Genomic DNA, 20,635 nt, shown 5'->3' with positions numbered 1-20,635 from the left:
AATTACGTGTGAAGTGAGATGACAATAGTGATAACTCAGAGTTTCTCATATTGTAAGCAGTCCAACAAACTTTTTGAGCACAGAACGGGCTTGAGAGAAGCTGAAACTCCTTTCCAGCTGGATGATAGAGTTTTGCCCTCTTTGTCTTTTGTTTTCACTCTATATTACACTGTAAAAAGGATTTTTTAAAAATTGGAATACCTTAATCAATGGATAGTTTGTCATAATTCCAGAAGAAAATATGCCCAATTGCCAAAAACCAGCAAGGACGTGAATACCTACAACATACAATCTGTTAAGAAAAGATCAAATAGATAATTCTTGAAGGTTCAGTGTCCATCTGATTGCCAGATCCTGCCAAAATGTTAAATATTATGCCCAAAAGCTAGAGGCAGACCTAAAACTCAGGATTTTCATTATTCAAAGCACAATTATGTCAAACCTAAATTCCAATTTTAGAGTCTATGAGTTTAGAATTACAAAAAAAATATGTATGGCCATTTAGCCATTTATTAAATTTGTCAGTACATGATATTTACTTTCGTAAATGACCGTGTTTGCAAATGATCACTCAGACTAAACACTGTATCAAATGCTGTCCCTTAAGTCTATGTCCCAAATTACACTAGTGCCAAAGTTTTTTATCTTACTTCTTTCTCCTTGCCCTCAACCTAATCATCATCCAGGCTCAAATGTCTTTCCAATATAGTCTAGTTCAATGTAGTGAAACAGGACAAAATAGAAGAAACTGTGACCTAGAATTAGTTCTGCCAAGTGAAGCAGGGCAGGTAGTAGAGAGGTAGACCCAAGCTGTAGGTGCTAAAAGAAAGTTTATTCTACAAAGGTAAATATTAATGTGACTTCTACAAGTTAGGGCAACAGGCAACAAATAAAGTAGAAAAGAGGAACAAATACATACATACATACATACATACATACATAAAAGCACACACACACACACACACACACATATATATGAAATGCAGTAGCAGAAAAGGGTAACGGAGAAGCAAATACATACACACACACATATGTAAATGCAGTAGCAGAAAAGGGTAACAGAACATGGCCCAGAAGGTAGGAGTAGATGGCAGAAAGAAGAGAAGGAGGGGAGAGGGAGTGGCTGGGATCACATTCATCTGACAGAAGGTTCACCAAGTGCAGATGTGGATGCTACTGACATATAAGTTTTATATTCTGTGCTAAATACACTTTAGGATGTCTATTTTTAAAAGATCACCTCGGGCCAGGCACAGTGGCTCATGCCTGTAATCTCAGCACTTTGGGAGACCAAGGCAAGTGAATTATTTGAGGTCAGGAGTTCAAGATCAGCCAGGCCAACATGGTGAGGCCACATCTTTACTCAAAATACAAAAATTAGCTTGGCTTGGTGGCAGGCACCTATAACCCCAGCTACTTGGGAGGCTGAGGTAGAAGAATCACTTGAACCCGGGAGGTGGAGGTTGCAGTGAGCTAACATTGGGCCACTGCACTCCATCCTGGGTGACAGAGTGAGACTCTGCCTCAAAAAATAAATAAATAAATAAATAAAATAAAAGATTGCCTCAGACTAAACAATAAAAAAAAAAATAAGATAACTGTTTTCCTTACTTCATGAATAGGAAAAGTAGCATTTTGATCCTTACTATGATCAAAATAGCCATGATCATTTTAGCGTAAAAACAAACCATGGACATAAAATCAAACTGTATCTGTTCTGTGTGCACATCTGTGTGTATGTGTGAATGTGCGTATGTGTCAGGTTAGAACTAAAATGACACAAGATATTGCTAATTTCTTAATTCTGTCTTTAAGAAATTCAGTTTCCACATTTTTAAAAATGTTTTAACTTTTCATTTTATAAGAACTTCAGAATGATTTTAAAAATTAAAAATTTTGTAGGGTTCTGCTGTAACCCTCATCCAAGTTTCCTTAACTGTTAACATCTTGTCAAATGTTAACATATGATAAAGATCAGAAACAAAACCTTCATTCAATATCATTAATGTATAGGTTTAACCTGAATTTTACCAATTGCCCAACAAATGGCCTTTTTTGGGATCAGGATCTAAAGCAAGTTCATACTGCATTTAGTTGTCATGCCTTCTTAGTTTCTTCTATTCTGAGACAGTTCCACAAACCATCTTTTATGACTGATAATTTGGAAGAGTATTGGCAAGTCATTTTCTAGAATATTCCTTTTTGTTCTTCTTTTTATTATACTTTAAGTTCTGGGATACAAGTGCAGAATGTGCAGATTTGTTACATAGTTATACATGTCCATGGTGGTTTGCTGCACCCATCAACCCATCATCTATGTTTTAAAGCCCTGCATGCATTAGGTATTTCTCCTAATGTTCTCCCCCTCCTTTCCCTTCACTCCCCAACAGGTACCATTATATGATGTTCCCCTCCCTGTGTCCATGTGTTCTCATTGTTCAGCTCCCACTTATGAGTGAGAACATGCAGTGTTTGATTCTCTATTCCTCTGTTAACTTGCTGATGATGGTTTCCAGTTTCATCCACGTCCCTGCAAAGGACATAAACTCATTCTTTTTTTTGGCTGCATAGTATTCCATGATGTATATGTGCCACATTTTCTTTATTCAGTCTATCATCGATGGGCATTTGGGTTGGTTCCAAGTCTTTGTTATTGTAAATAGTACTGCAGTAAACATAGGTGTGCATGTGTCTTGAATGATTTATAATCCTTTGGGACATACCCAGTAATGGGATTGCTGAGTCAAATGATATTTCTTGTTCTAGATCCTTGAGGAATTGCCACACTGTCTTCCACAATGGTTGAACTAATTTACACTCCCACAAACAGTGTGAAAGCATTCCTATTTAGCTTCTGCACAGCAAAAGAAACTATCATCAGAGAGAAGAGGCAACCCACAGAATGGGAGAAAATTTTTGCAATCTATCCTTCTGACAAAGGGCTAATATCCAGAATCTACAAGGAAGTTAAACAAATTTACAAGAAGAAAACAACCCCATCAAAAAGTAGGCAAAATATATGAATAGACACCTCTTAAAATAAGATATTCAGGTGGCCAACAAACATTTAAAAGGCTCATTATCACTGGTCATTAAAGAAATGCAAATCAAAACCACAGTGAGATACCATCTCACGCCAGTCAGAATAGTGATTATTAAACAAAGTCAGGAAGCAACAGATGCTGGAGAGGATCCACATTTAAATGGTGAGGAATTTTTTAGCTTGTAAGGTAGTCATTCAAATCTATTTATTTATTTATTCATTCATTCATTCATTTATTGTAGATGAGATCTTGCTCTTTTGCCCAGGCTGACCTTGAACACCTGGGCTCAAGGGTTAGTCCCACCTCAGCCTAATGAATAGCTGGGACTACAGGAGTGCAGGACCATGCCTGGCCTCATTTAAGTCTACTTTCTAAAGTGGTCAATGAGCAAACATTATATCTTCCATCAGATCGAAAAATACAAATGTTAATATACTTTTCACTGGGTGTCTTAGAAGACTATAGAATCATTGTTTAGAGTTCTATTTTTACATAGTAGGTGTATGTATTTATGGAATATGTGAGATATTTTGATACAGGCATGCAATGTGTAATAATCACATCAAGGTAAACAGGGTATCCATCACCTCGGGTGTTTATATTTGTTTTACAAACAATCTGATTGTACTCTTTTAGTTATTTTTAAATGTACCATTAAATTATTTTTACTATAGCCACCCTGTTGTGCTAGCCAATACTAGGTCTTATTCTTTCTATAGTTTGTACCCATTAACCATCCCCACGTGCCCTCCCCAGGTCCCATCCCCACTCTTCCCAGCGTCTGATAACAATCCTTCCAAGATCTCCATGAGTTCAAATTTTTAGCTCCCTCAAATAAGTGAGAATATGCAAAGTTTGTCTTTCCGTGCCTGGCTTATTTCGTTTAACATAATGATCTCCATTTCCACCCATGTTTTCGCAAATAACAGGATCTCATTCTTTCTTAAGGTTGAATAGTACTTCATTGCGTATATGTATCCCATTTTCTTTATCCATTCATCTGTTGATGAATGCTTAGGTTGCTTCCAAATCTGGCATGGTGGCTCACTCCCTCAGGAGTCTGAGACCAGCTGGGGCAACATGGCAAACCCCATCTCTCCGATAGAAAAAAATTAGCCAGGCATAGTGGTGCATGCCTGTAGTCCCAGCTACTCAAGAGGCTGAGGAGGGTGGATCAATTTGAGAGGTCAAGGCTGCAGTGAGATGTGTTCATGCCACAGCATTCCAGCCTTGGTGACAGAATGTGACCCTGTCTCAAAAAAAGAAAGAAAGAAGAAAAAAAAATCTTGGCTATTGTGAATAGTGCTATAATAAACATGGGAGTAGGTATCTCTTCAGTATACTGATTTCCTTTCTTTGGGGTATATACTTAGGAGAGGGATCATAGGGTAGCTCTATTTTTAGTTTTTTGAGGAACCTCGAAAGTGTTGTCTAGAGTGGTTACTATATTACACTCCCACCAACAGTGCATGAGGGTTTTCTTTTCTCCATATTCTCATCGGTATTTGTTATTGCCTGTCTTCCTGGAAACCATCATTCTCAGCAAACTGACAGAAGAGCAGAAGATCAAACACCGCATGTTCTCACTCATAGGCGGGTGTTGAACAATGAGAACACATGGACACAGGGAGGGGAGCACTACACACTGGGGTCAGTTGGGGGGAAATAGGGGAGGGAGGGTGGGGGGCGGGAAGCTGGGGAGAGATAGCAAGGGGAGAAATGCCAGATGTAGGTGATGGGGAGGAAGGCAGCAAATCACACTGCCATGTGTGTTCCTATGCAACAATTTTGCATGTTCTTCACATGTACCCCAAAACCTAAAATGCAATAAAATAAATAAATGGGGAAAAAAAAAGAAAATTGTGAGGCTTAATAGCCAGACTACATTAAGAATTCCTAATCATAACAAGAAAAATCATAACACAAATAGAAAAAATGTAAAAAACAATTTACAGGAGAAATAAATAAAAAGCCAGTTAAATATAAAAAAAAAAAGCCATTTAACTGGGGTGAAATGATATCTCATTGTAGTTTTGATTTGCATTTCTCTGATGGCACCTTTTCATATGCCTGTTCACCCTTTGTACGTCTTCTTTTGAGAAATGTCCATTCAAATCTTTTGCCCATTTTTAAAGATATTTTTTCCTACAGAGTTGTTTGAGTTTCTTATATATTCTAGTTTCTAATCCCTTGTCAGATGGGTAGTTTGTAAATATTTCCCCCCATTCTGTGGATTGTGCCTTCACTTTATTGTTTCATTTACCGTGCAAAAACTTTTAACTTAATGTGATTCTATTTGTCCATTTTTGCTTTGGTTGCCTGTGCTTGTGGGGTGAAGATAAGTTTTTTAAACTAAAAACCATTTGTTTAATCCAGTTATAATAAATCTCAAGTTCATATTGATTTATTGGTCTCTACTTTTGAAATATGAGAATTTGAGATTTTACCAAGTTCTTTTGTTGTAATAAAATTTGTGATTGAGGTATTGCTGAAAAAAATGCTAATAAATAAATCAAGATGAACTAAAATAAGCAAAAAGGGGCTTAGTGAAAGTATTCTTAAGTGACTTAGAGAACTCAAGGTGCCAGGCCTTCTGAGAGTTCTAGACTTGGAACAGGGAAGCCTGCAGGAATATCCACAGTGCTCTACAGTTGTGGGTATGAATTACGTGAACAAGCATGGATGTCTGCACAATGTGTTTTGATGTGTGGGCTGGTGTGTCTGTGTGTGTGTGTATGTGTGTGTGTAGACTTGCACATGCTCTTGTGTTATTGTGTGTATCTGTGTTGTGCATGGGTGAGGGGTGTTAGCTTCTTTACTTTTTCTCACCTTCACATCTTTCTCTCTGGACATACAATTGTTACGTTTCTGAGTGTACGTGGAGAGCGATGAAAACTCAGCTCTGCAATCCTGAGTTTACAACTTGCTTCCAGCCATATACGGGCATTAACTGTTTCCTGCTTAAGTCAGTTATCTTTACCCCAGATAAGTACTCAGAGACAGAAAGTAGTTTATCTGGGCAGACTTCCTTCTATTGGCTACTGGATCAAAATCTCTGTAACAGTACTCCCAAAGTTTGTATACCACAGTGATACCAGTAGTTCTTTCTCCAGAATAAAGAAATAAATCCAGGTCATATACAAATGATTATAATAGTAAATATACACTGAGGGTTTTCAGAGGGCAAGGCTGTATTCTAAGTACTTTACAGTACTTTACAAGTATTATTTCATTTAATCCTCACAACACTACATTTCTAGCATCACCTCTATTTTTCCCATCCAAAATGTTTGGAACTTCATCCAACTTTACACAGGTACAAAGTGGGAGAGCTGGAGTCTTAGAGCATGTCATCTGGCTCCAGGATCTCAATTCTCAACCACTGAACTCTACTGTTTGGAAACATTGGATTAAATGAGGTTGAACCAATATTTCATTAAGTAATTGATTAATTTTGTTGTAGGATTTCTTATGACATTTGATATGTTACAGTGAATTATGGCTTTCCCAGATCAGGATATACCATAAAGTCTTCAAAAATCATATAATCATTTCAAAAATCATTTTTATGGACTACTGAAAGGCACTAGTAGATGATTCCTTGGGAAATATGGCTATAATTTGCTTTTATTTCTGAGTTAATAAAATAATACATAAAATATGTGTCATAAGAAAAACTGAACAAAAATTAAGTATATTTATTTTCAGGTTTAATTTTAATTAGTTATGAAATTCTCTTCTCATAGATTCCAAAATTAACAAATACGTCAACATTGGCAGACAAAATCAAATTTTGTGCAAACAACCCAACTCCTAAAATTATGCAAAAAGTCAAGTGTAAAGAAAGAAAGCAGCTTATTTTTCAGACAAATAACTGGAAGCAAAATGTTAACTAGCTCATATACGGGACATAATGCTATATGAATTTGTGGTTCACAGAAATAGTAACTTAAGAAGGGCACGATTCAGTTAAATTCTTGGATGATAAATTGATAATGAATCCAAAATGGAATCTAAAGAAGCAGTTTCTTTCTAGAAGAAGTTTAGGAAAGACAAACAGTTTCTCCTCTCACAAAACAGCAATTAACTCATTTCACTAACATTTACTTAGTCCCTACTGAACACAGGGAACTCTCCTGTGTTTTTGGAAGACAATAGATTAGTACAATATAAATTCTGTCCTCACACCTTTCATGATATATCTTGATATATTTAACTCACACACTCAAGGGAGTTATTCAAAGGAGGAGAAATGCACACGAGATGACTAGGAAAGATTACAGAATGTACATGGCATTTAAACTGGACAGAATGGACAAGGCAGGTGTTAAGACAAGAAATAAGTGGCTTGTAAGGAAAGTGACATGTAGAAAGGTAAAGTACAGGGCCGGGTGCAGTGGCTCTCGCCTGTAGCTTCAGCACTTTTGGAAGCCGAGGTGGGCGGATCGCAAAGTCAAGAGATCAAGACCATCGTGGCCAACGTGGCGAAACCCCATCTCTACCAAAAATACAAAAATTAGCTGAGCATTCTGGTGCGCACCTGTAGTCCCAACTACTTGGGAGGCTGAGGCAGGGGAATCGTTTGAACCTGGAAGGTGGAGGTTGCAGTGAGCCAAGATCTCGCCACTGCACTCCAGCCTGGCAACAGAGCAAGATTCCAGGAAAAAAAAAAAAAAGAAAAGGTAAAATACAGAGAAGAAAAAGAAATAATTCAGTTTAATTATAGCATTTTGTCTGTGAAATGAGAAATAAGCAGTGAGATACAGAGTCAGTGGAAACTAGTGTATTCTCTAGGGCAGAATGTACAAAGTAGACGGGGCCGTATCATGCTTATAAGCATGGGCTGCAAAGCCTGGAAAATGCCTTTCTGCTTTCAGTAACAATGCTTCTCACCAGGAGTAATTTTGCTCCCCATGCGGCATCTGGCAAATTCTGGAGACATTTTTTAGTTTTCATAACTATTTAATGTACGATTTAATATTTAATATTGTGATAATTTAAAAGATCCAAAGTAATACTACATTTAACATTTAAGACAGTGACATTATAGCTACAACACACTGCTTATTGACATTTAAAGGAAAAAATATCATGACTTTCATTTCTGAATTCAATGAACTAAATGTTTCAGAAAATCTTTTCTGTTGAACATTAAGGAGCCGAGTGAACTGCAACGATCATCTTCTGAAAACAAATAGCTTAATGAAAAAGAATTAAAAGGCCAATGCACTGGAAAGAATGTGAATCCATTGATTTTAACATGACAATTGGAAATATTTAGCTCTGTTACATTATCTAATCATAACTAGTCACCACTAAAGGCTGAGTTACCGCTTATTTTGTGCCTTTTTATCATTATGACAAGTCTTGGGTGGCAAAAGTCAGCATTCAGGACTAATAAGCAATGTCATCCTGCTACACTTCACTGTCTGCTTTGAGGTGGGATCCAAAGAGCCACACAGCAGTGTTAGGAGGAAAGAAGGAACTGCCCTGTACAGGCTGCAATCAGATCATCTGAGTAGACCAGGAAACCACATCCCCAAACACAGCTTGGAGTAATGTAGCCTAACAGTGACCTCAGGTACCCATAAAAGCAATACAAACCTTTAAAGGATGATAAGTAATCGTGACCTCCTGATTATTTTCTGTAAATTATCTTCTTGAAACATTGTCTATTATGCAAAAATAAACAGATAAATGAGGAAACTAATCATGAGGTGAAAAGCAAGTAAAACCACTTCTAAAAAGTCCACAGAAATAGATTCAACTGATCACTGTGTTGAAGACACAGAGTTGGTAGTCTGGAGAGGAAAAGGCAGCCAGCCATATTTGCAAAGCACAGTACCAAATAGCAGGAGAGACAGAGACAGAGACAAACAGAGACAGAGAGAGACAGAGAGAGAAAGGGGGAGAGAGAGACTGAGATCTGAAGATATGGAGGGGTTCCCAGTATTCAGCTGAAAAATTGGTTGAGGCTCTTTAAAACATGTATGTGGGAAAATCACCTGAGGCAGGGAAAGAACAACCTCAAAGGATTCATGGGTACATGGTACAATCCTTGGTAATAATACAGGGCTTGGACTAGTTTGTGTTCCTACCAGTGAGTAAAGAAAAACCTTGAAATTAACAGGACTTTCAGTAAAGGATTCAAAATATATTGCCTTGGTAGGAGGAAACATTAGCCCTAGAGCACAGGCTGCTCTGATTCTGCCTAACAAAGCTTAAAAACAATTAACAGAACGAAAGCATTTCCAAGTACTTTAACTGTGTCCAAACTAAAGTTCAAAAATATTTACAAGCTCACAATGTATATATTATTCAACAAGACAAAATCTGACATTTAATATCTGACATTAAGTCAAAAATTAAATTCAAATTAAGCCAGAGAAAGTAAATAATAAAAATGAGGATAAAAGAAAGAGAAAATGGAAAATTTATAGAGAAAAATCAATGAAACCAAAAACTGATTCTTAGAGATGATTAATAAAATTAATAGATTTTTGGGTAGAATGGCTATGGAAAAAGGAAACAAGACATAAATTTACAACACCAGAAATGAGGGAAATTATAGGATTACATATTCTAGAGGTATTAAAAGGCTAATGAGGGAATATTATGGACAATTCTAAGCCAATAAACTTGACAACTTAGATGAAATGGAAAAAAATTTTTCAAAGACACAAACTACCAAGGCTCATTCAAAAGAAAAAAATAATGTGAATAAGCCAATATCTGTTTTCAAATTTTAAGTTTGTAGTTTAAAACCTTCCCACAGACATTTCTAGACCTGATGGCTTACTGGCAAACTAAGCAAACATTTTCAGAAATTAAAAAGGATATGCTTTTTGTCTTTATTGCAATGATGGCTTCACAAGTGTATATATATATCAAAACATATGAAATTATGCACTGTAAATATGTCAGTTATACCTCAATAATCTTTTATAAAGGTTTTAAAAAATTATGTTTCCAGTAAATGAGCAATGGACAACTTCCATAAAAATATATCCAACATTTATTAAGAAAATGCAAATAAAATAATATTGAAAAATTATTTTGTAGCTCTCACCATTTTTTTTTAAATGGAGTCTCACTCTGTCACCCAGGCTGGAATGCAGTGGCATGATCTTGGCTCACTGCAACCTCCACCTTCTGGGTTCAAGGGATTCTCCTGCCTCAATCTCCGGAGTAGCTGCGACTACAGGCATGTGCTACCACGCCCAGATAATTTTTTGTATTTTTAGTAGAGATGGGGTTTCACCATGTTAGTTAGGATGGTTTGATCTCCGGACCTTGTGATCTGCCTGCCTTGACCTCCCAAAGTTCTGGGATTACTGGCATGAGCCACTGTGCACAGCACCTCTCACCAATTTTTAAAAGATCAAATAAATGCTCAGAAAGTTGTGATAACAGTGGTATTTTTAGATACTGCTGGTGGAATTACAAGCTTTTTTACCCATATGAAAAGTAATGTGGAAATATATTCATCAATAGTTTCTTGGAAATTGCAACGTTAAGCAAAATGACATATAACAAGAACATTTGTTTTCTCATCTAGATTATAACAAAGGTACATTGAATGAAACAACTTTATTCCAGAACCTGCTATATGTCATTTTGCTTAAAGTCATAATTTTCAAGAACTTATAAACAAAGTGAGGAATGTAGTAATGTATGAGATACATGTGTGTATATGTGTATGTATGTGTGTCAGGTGTTGTAAATAATTTGATACTCATTTTTCCAATACACTTGCTTTTATCATATTTTAAGAAAATGATTTTAACTGGATCAATATGTTTACTTCATTATATACAATATTTAAAAAATGGAAACAGATGAGATCAGGTGCATTCAGGGTGGTCTGAATTAAAAACTTAAACATAAGACCTAACACCATAAAAACCCTAGAAGAAAACCTAGGCAAAACCATCCAGGACATAGGCATAGGCAAAGCATTGGCAACAAAAGCCAAAATAGGTGAATGGGATCTAATTCAATTCCAGAGCTTCTATACAGCAAAAGAAACAATCATGAGAGTGAACCAGCAACCAACAGAACGGGAAAAAATTTTCACAATCTACGCATCTGATAAAGGGCTAATACCCAGAACCTAGAAAGAACTAAAACAGATTTACAAGAAAAAAAATAAACAAACTCATTCAAAAGTCAGTAAAGGACATGAACAGACGCTTTTCAAAAGAAGATATATATGAGGCTGACAAACGTATGAAAAGATGCTCATCATCACTGGTCATTAGAGAAATGCAAATCAAAACCACATTGAGATACAGTACTGTCTCATGCAAGTTAGACGGGTGATCATTAAAAAATCTGGAGACAACAGATGCTGTAGAGGATGTGGAGAAATAGGAACACTTTTACACTGTTATTGGGAGTGTAAATTAGTTCAACCATTGTGGAAGACAGTGTGGCGATTCCTCAAGGACCTAGAAATAGAAATTCCATTTGACCCAGCAATCCCATTACTGGTTATATACCCAAAGGATTATAAATCCTTCCATTTGAAGACACATGCACACGTATGTTCATTGCAGCACTGTTTACAATAGCAAAGACCTGGAACCAACCCAAATGCCCATCGATGATAGACTGGACAAGGAAAATGTGGCACATATACACCATGGAATACTATGCAGCCATAAAAAATGATGAGTGTATCTCCTTCGCAGGGACATGGATGAATCTGGAAACCATCATTCTCAGCAAACTGACACAAGAACAGAAAATCAAACACTGTATGTTCTCACTCATAAGTGGGAGTTGAACAATGAGAACACATGGACACAGGGAGGGGAGCACCAAACACTGGGGTCTGTTGGGGGATCTTGGGGGAGGGACAGTGGGTGGTGGGGAGGTTGGGGAGGGATAACATGGGGAGAAATGCCAGATATAGGTGACGGGGGGATGGAGGCTGCAAACCACCTTGTCATATATTTACCTGCACAACAATCCTGCATGATCTGCACATGTACTCCAGAACCTAAAATACAACTAAAAAAATTAAAAAATTAAAAAATAAACGACATCCAAACTGGAAAAAAAAATATGGAAGCAGTCCAAATACTAAAGTGTAAAAGAGGTTTTATTAATTATGTTGCTGATACATTGTGAAACTCCTTGTAAGTTAAAAAAAAAAAAAAAAGAGTAAATGGTCAAACAACTGAAAACACAGATGTCAATATTATGCACATGTCATAACTACAACTATTTTTAAGTGTATGTTTTTGAATGAGTGAGACAACAAAGTCTGGATGTAATACTTCAAAGCAAAAATACTTTTGTTATGGTGGGGACAATATTGTTGACTCTTTTTTAAAAAAAATTCATGTTGTTACATTAGTTTTTATGGAAAAAAGAAGGCACTTGACTGGATCTAAATGTTTCTTCCAATGTAGATTCTCTTCCAAGTTACTAATTCTTAAAATAGTTTTCTATTAGTGATAACTAATTTGTACTGATTTGTCTGTATTCTTTTTTTTCTCCTAATTTCATCAGAGAACTGAAGTACAGACTACAGTCATGTAATAGTGTGAAGCCCTAAAGCAGTTCATAACCTCAGACATTTATAGCTGAGCTAAGTGGTCATGAATATGAACTCAACAGAGAGACTGAGTGAGGACATTTCTGTTGTGATGGTTGCATTCTATATCGTGCACTAAAACTAATAAGGCTTATGATAAAAACTAACAAAAGCAATAACAATGTCAAAAAATATTTGCACAAATATTCACAGATATTTGCATCCTGCATCTTGGTCAGTTGATCCTTCTTGGAGATACAGATCCTTGAATGTATTTGCTTCAAATAGAATCTTGCTTGGGTAAAAGTGAAAACTGGTCTCAAGTTGTAGCTTTTATTTTTCATTTTTTTTCTCTCTCTCTCTCTCTTTCTTCAGAGTTTTTATGAACTACACTCATAGCAGCTTCACCAAATAGCTTAGCTTTGTAGAAAACTTGGTAAATCTGGAAACCGCAAAATATCCATTACCTCTGCATATTCCTAAAATTTTCTCTTTAACTGTATAAAAGTTTGTTTCTGCACATTTCAAACATGTTTCTGCATTAGGCAAAAACACTTAGGAATCAACTCTACTTTCCCATTTTTGTTTTGACATAATTTTCCTATTTTCTCATCACTTATAACCTAACTGGCATTGTAGAAATACATATTTAAATCCCTTCAGCTATTTGTTAGGTTATCTATCTCAACATCCTATACTATGCTACATTATAAGTCCATGATTCTTTTGCAGATTTTGTACAAGTTTCTTAAATCTCCCCATTTGTAAATGTAGAAATATTTTAGAAGTTACCTAAGAGGATAAGTAAGAATTACTATGATAATTAAGTGAGTACAGATGTTTACGATAAATTTAGTAAAATATTTATTATCATAATCATTAACCCCTGTAATAGAAAGGCAGATTTCTAGATAAACCAAACCTGTCACATGTAAGTAGCTACTTTAAACACATGTTGCTCTGGAAAAAAGATGGACAACATTATACCATGAATTTATGTTTTGATCACCAACATTATTAGTTTGCCTTTGTATGAAATATAGTATTTAACACTAAATCATTTTTTTTCAGTATTTGAAAGAAGTTTACTTTTGAGGGTAGTGTGTTAATCCTAAACTAATGCTAACATGATTGTTTATCTTTTAGTGCCTGACACAAAGTTATGATTCAAAAATTATTATTCAAATGAGCTAAAAACCATTTCAAAAATACAAAAAAAATTGCTCAACTTTAATTTAGAGTCAAGAATAGAGTCTATACTACAATGGAATCTAGGGAAATTCTTGGCACACTTAAGGAATACTTTGATGTTCACTAACTCATTTCCTTCAAAAGTTATCATGAAACAAACATGCAAGCAGAGACAAACTGAATAAACAATATTGAATGGTTACATTAAAAGAGAAGTAGATTTACTGCTTCAAAAAAACAGAAACAATTTCAGCCATCTACTTGAATTCCTTCATTTTATAAATAAATTAGAGTTCATAGAAGTCAAATGACTTTCTCAAGTTTACACAGCTCATGATTGGCAGAATCTTAATTCCCATTGTTGTATCCATCCATCTGTGATAACATGCTTCTATATTTAAAAAAAGCACTCAAAGAAACATGCTACAAACATATATGCAATAATCAAGACTAAAATGTTACTTATATACCAAAGCACAAAAGGTATTTTAAAAGTTTTTCTCCCGTTCGTTAGTTAGGACATCACTTACTTATAAGTAACTAGTGGCAAATTAAAATATCTGATTTATTACATGTTAACCACCATTATTATTCTTGTCCTTCACGTGAATGTAATTGTAAAAAGAAACTAACACTGTAAATAATTACTGTACTAGATGGTTCTTGCATTTCTATAAAGAAATACCTGAGACTGAGTAATTTATGAGAAAATAGATTTAGTTGGCTCATGGTTTTGCAGGCTGTACAGAAACTATAGCAGCATCTGCTTCTGGAGAAGCCTCAGAAAGATTCTAATCATGGCATAAGGCAAAAGAAGAATAGGCACGTTACTTGGCAAATGCAGGAGCAAGCAAAGGAATGATGGACACACACTTTTAAAGGGCCAGATCTCATGAGAGCTCACTTATTATTGTGAAGAAGGGACCAAGCCATGAGGGATCTGCCTCCATAACCCAAACACCTCCCACTAGGCCCCACCTCTAGCATTGGGGATTACAATTCACATTAGAATTGTATGGGACAAATATCCAAAGTACAGCAATTATTTTTAAGCATTTGCCATTTCAATCAACACAATGTTTTAATTCATCTTCACTCATCTTCCATGTTTTGGTTATTAAAGCAGTAGGTCTTACATTTGTATTACATATGGAAGTATGGGTAAAAATTATACTCTTACCTAATTAGGAAATATTATTTAATTTTTCATTGCAAAAATATCTTCAGTAGAAACTGAAAAATAAAGTGATAAGCTCAAAGCATTAATCCAACTATCTTTTTTTTAGAACTAGAAGCGATTATATGAATTATTGAGTTTCAGTGTCTTTTTTTTTCTTGCATTTTAGGTTTTGGGGTACATGTGAAGAACATGCCAGATTGTTGCATAGGTACACACACGGCAGTGTGATTTCCTGCCTTCCTCCCCATCATTATGCGCAATTGTAGGGCCATTATGGCAAAAACAGAAATACACTTCTATGTCTTCCTTATTCTTTCTAGAGATGGTTGAATATATCTTAAGATAAATACCGAAAAATTTAAAACCCCAGGATTGGGTTCTCAATTTGATAACTGCATGACTGTAAGCCCAGAATAATTCTACTGATAATGTTTTCAATTCTAATTTATCTTTAGAAAGTGTAACAAACAAAATAGGATCTTAGACACTTGCAGTCAAGCTTATCTCAGCTTTCCACCTTAAACTGCATTTACTGAATTTGCTAATATATGTCAAAAGCCAGGACCTATCCAAGAAGAAAAAACAAACCCAATGATTGAAATAAAACAGAAAGCAATAATAAAAATAGGAGGATAGGAAAAAATAATTATTTTAAAAGAAGCTTAATGTGCAAAAAATAGAAGTGTCATTGAGAAGGAATAAATATGTTATGAAGGTGGGTGGTTATAATGGATTAAAAAGAAACTCAAGAAGCATAATTTACAAGAAACAAAACACAAAGGCATATTTAACCACTGACAGAAGAAGAATCTTTTTTCATGCATATAATTAGCCTGGAGGTTCTGGTGGGAAAGAGATATAAGCATAAAAAGACATCTTTAATAAAAGATAAGGAAAGGCATTTTTTGCTCAAATGCCAGACTGCAAAATCAGCAAGCATAGGACTTCCCATACACCTAGGGCTCCCACCACTGTAGGTAGAATAAGATGAGAAAAAAAGTCCTTTATAAGCAACTTCGGTTAGTGACCCCCACACACACGTACATACACATGAACAAGCACAGGTGCACACATGCACACCCGCCCACACATGCATACACAATTTGAGAGGCAGAGGCGGGTCATAGACAGAGACACTGCACACATTCCCATTCCTAACAATGAATCAGTTCCCTAGGATGGTCTCCTGTTGTAGAGCTCCCAAGAGTCGTCATCTACTTTCTTCTAATCCAGGCTTCTTCCTGATTCCATTTCCATCCACTCCCTCATGGACTAGTGGTTTAGGATTCTAAAAATCTTCCCTGTTCCAGTAGATTAGTTTAAAACTGTCAGTGTCACAGAATTAAAAGAAGTGAAGAGGTAAACTTCACTAACGGGCCAAAATGAAAAAAGAAAAAAAACATAGCAAATACTGAGAAATATCCATACATCCACCAAAGTTATCTTTCTAACTTCAAATAAAGAGCATTTAATATTAGAATCTAAGGATTATTAAATTTGGAATGACTGGAAATGAATTTGTTTTCAGATATATAAGTAGTAAGAATTTTTCCTACTAAGTTTAATCATTGGCCTGGAGATAATAAACGTATTTCAGCCAGATGTTCAATGGCATTATGGCAAATTATAATTCATATACATACAAATTGTCTTCACAGGAAGGTTACAGGATAAACAACATAGAAGCACCCACATTCTGATGTCATGGATTGTTTCTTCTTGGGCTCAGGATAGCCTACAGTACACAACATCATTCACAAGAAATAGCTTTCATCATCTACCATTCGTTGCACATCACTGAAAATTGAATGTCTTCCCATCTTATTAGTTTTCCTAAAAGCAACCATGGTGAGTAAATCCAAACAAGTGATTTTCAGATGAGAAACTGTGGCCTCTAACTAGAGGCCCCCACAAATCAACAACATAAATAAATTAAAAATAATCTTCTTTGTGTTGTGGACATTCAAAATCCTCTTTTCTAGCCTTTTGAAAACATATAATAAATGCCATAAATATGTACAATTATTATGTCGACTAAATATAAAAGGAAAAAAGAGGTAGTCTTCTGATTCCCCTACATTGCATATAATAATACTGATAGACAATACCTCATTCAATGGCTCACATTGTTCAGTGACATAGCTGAGTTTCTCCATCTGTTTTTGATGTAGTAACCTTGAGATTTTACACCACTTAAGTTTTATTACCTGGAAATTACATCTAATTTATCTCCACAAATACGTTGAAATCAAATAAATGTGATGTAAATCAGTAATCAGGTGGCTTTAGGACCGCCTTTAATTAGACCTGTAGTAATTTGTCTAACAAATACATCACTATGCAATCAAATTAATGTATATAATAAATTCTAAAGTGGCTCCTCTGCCATTGGAAGACTGCAAGGCAAGCTGCATACCAAGAAGTATTAAAGTGTTCTCTCACCTGCAGCTTTTCCACAATAAATGTTTACTCTTCATTAGGGAGTTGGCCACTAACTTGTGTACCATGCATGTTCTACCTCTTGTGTGGGTAACCCAAAGCCACAACATGATCAAAGATTTCCCATGTAGCTTTTACACTTGATCTTAGCTAAAAGGCCAAGAAGTAATTCTCATGTAGCTTTTAAGTGATGTTTTCTGCTAGTGACATCTTACCCAGACCACAAGCCATTCTGTTATTAAAAATTCTTATGGACTTATTTATAAGTTTCAAAGGCCTCCTTTGTCAGTCACAGCACTTCACCTGTGATGATAGAAGTCAGCAGAAGGAGAAAATTGAACAACAGCTCCTTCTTATACAAGAGGCTCTGATATAGAGACAAAAGCATCGAGTAGATTAATCCCTTCTATGCACACGAAACTTCATAAACCTATATAAAGCAGGGTCATAGGGAGAAGGAACAGATCTGTCTTCAGCTCTCAAATGCATTTGCAATCTGCCTTTCCATTTCTCAGAAGCATCTTTGGTAAAATGGAGTTAATACTTGTGTCTTTCACCATAAATTCATAACTCAGTTATTTTATTCAAATACTCCTTACTCCAAAATGCTTAAGGCATCATGCTCTGTCAACTACTAAAGTATTTTACTTGTTGGCTCTAATGGTAACTTGTTCAAAGTGTACTCCTAGGCTGCATTCTCTTGAATTATTCAGATATAAATGCTGCTGTCATTCTTTCTAGCTGCTCTAGAGGAAAAAAGTGCCATTGTCCTGTATTAAATTTTAATGAGTATAAGATTTCGTTTAACTTTAACGTAGAATGAAGATTTTATACATAATATGGAAAATTATTTAGTGTATTATTATAATTATTACTATCTGTATGTAACACTATCATTTATTGTGTGAATATCACATAAATGTACTAGAGTAGGTCTTTCATTTATGTTATTTTAATTAATACTCAAAAGACAAAACTCCATGCTGAATATTTTAGCCCCCATTTTTCAGAGGTAGAAACTGAGTTTCAGAGAAGTTGTCTAAAGAAAATTGGTTGATTGACTGACAGAATAGAACCCAGCTTCATCTGACTCCAAAGACGGCATCCTAGCTATTGAGCAATGCTGAATCTGTCCACAAAAGTTTTGAAGTGTCTTATATTAGGATTTAAGAACTCTGTTTCTCCACTTCATTCAATTATAAATTAAAGTATTTTCTGAGATTCCTAAGTGCCAGGCAAGAAGTAGAGACAATGGTGCAATGAAGAGAAAAACAGACCTGATTCCTATCCTAGTGAAGTTTACCAACCCATAATCACACAAATAAATAGAAATTGTCAGCTGGGACAAGTGCTATGCAAAGAGAATATGTGCTTTTCAGGAAGACGGGTATTTGCAACATCCCTGGAGCAGTGGGGTGAAATGTATTTTCAATGAATGGAAAACGCTCAGTGATCAAGGCTATTCTGGGACAAGATGAGGCAGAGCAAAAGCATGCATGCGGTCAAGAATAGAGAAGGCTATGCCAGGGGAGCAAACAGAGCCCTGCTATGAATCAGAAATTCAGGCTGCTAACATTAACCCACACCATCAACGCTCACGAGCGTGCTTAGAAGGATAAATTATTGTTCTCATCTTAGCCATGTGGAGATGGAAATTACAATGACTGTCCAGTCCCTGAACCAGGAAGCAGAGGGGCTGAGTTGAACTTGAGACTGCTTCATCTGAAAGTAAGCATCTTATCACCACACTGCGCTGCCTCAGAATTTGCCTTTTAGGCAAGCTGTTTTAGAAAATCATACACAGGTGACCACCACCTAAAACTTTTCAAAACTGATTAAGAACTGCGACAGGCCTCCATTGAAAAATTTCTTGAAATGACAGGAGCCAAAAGATGAAGGATCTATTAAAAGTGCAAATCATTTTTCAACAGTAACACTGATATGAAATAACCCTTGGATGTGAATTTGATAAACATATCAATCCTTGCCTCCTCTTTTTTCATTCTAAACTCCAACTCAGTGCATACCTTTGAAAGGTTCGTTCAAATCACTTCAGTCCCAGGGAATGCTGACAGTTTCATTGGTGTTCTCTCAAATTGTTGCAGACTAGAAACCCAAACAAATGCAAGTAACTATGTCAGTAAAAGTAGTTATAGCTGCAAATATTCCAAGTGAGATAGTGCAACTGTGCACCTGCTAGAATACATTCATTTATCCTTGCAGTATAAATAAGTTTGATCTAGGAAATGTGGCTCATTTATATGGAGATTTCTAATATCTCACAAAACTAACATAAAAGTGTTTATAAAAGACCCATATCCTACACTTATATAAAAATTCCTTGTAAGAAATGTTAAATGTCTTCTAAAATACAGCACAGGAGTGTTGGGATCATGACCTAAGGTGCTTCAGACTCGTTGTCTGAAACCCTCTGGAGACTCTCCTACTGCCTCTCAGTCTCCAGATTAATGCTTTCACTAAAATGACCTTCTTTCTTATAGATATTTCTGACAGATTTCCTCATTCCTTAAGGTCCAGTGTAAATAATGAATATTTTAGGAAGCTTCCCAGATGTCCTACTTAGAATTATTTTTCCTCCCTATCTTCCCATGAAAGTTTTCTCTCTCTACTATTACACTGATTCCAGAGTGGCATATTAGAAATGTGTCCTATCTCCTCTATTCACTGTATAAAAAAAATCCTGAAGGTCACGAAAGGTACTTTGCCACCTTCCCACAACACAGGGAAGTGTACTTAGTGTTCTAAGACTATACTGTGATGAGACTATAGTGTACTAAGACTATATTTGTTGACTTGTAGACCTTCTGTCTTAAGTATCTAATTCTATACAGCCGCACATTTGCCTTTTTGTTTATAACTGTATGACTTATGTATATGATTTTGGAAAAACAATCTATAATGAAAATGACAATGTAGTTATTTTGAGGATAGCTAAATTCTGTATTGTCTTCACATAGTGCCTACAGTAGTACATTTAGCCCACCCTAAATTCTGAATATCCACATACACATGTGCACACACGTGCACACATACCTCAAAAAACATTCAGAACATTAAGCTGTAGTCAAGCTAGAATGCTGTCTAGGTTATAGCCCCCCCCCCACATGTTCATACTTCTGTTCACCTTCTGGATTGTTGACTAAGTTGTTTGATTAATTGTGGAATAGAGATTAGAAACCCAACAATTCTCTAAAAGTACTTGAAACATTGTATTCA

This window comes from Sapajus apella, unplaced genomic scaffold (genome assembly GCF_009761245.1).
Source record: "Sapajus apella isolate SASKATOON/1434 unplaced genomic scaffold, GSC_monkey_1.0 scaffold6, whole genome shotgun sequence".
In the NCBI taxonomy this organism is placed as follows: Eukaryota; Metazoa; Chordata; class Mammalia; order Primates; family Cebidae; genus Sapajus; species Sapajus apella.
Note: the sequence above shows the minus strand (reverse complement) of the source record.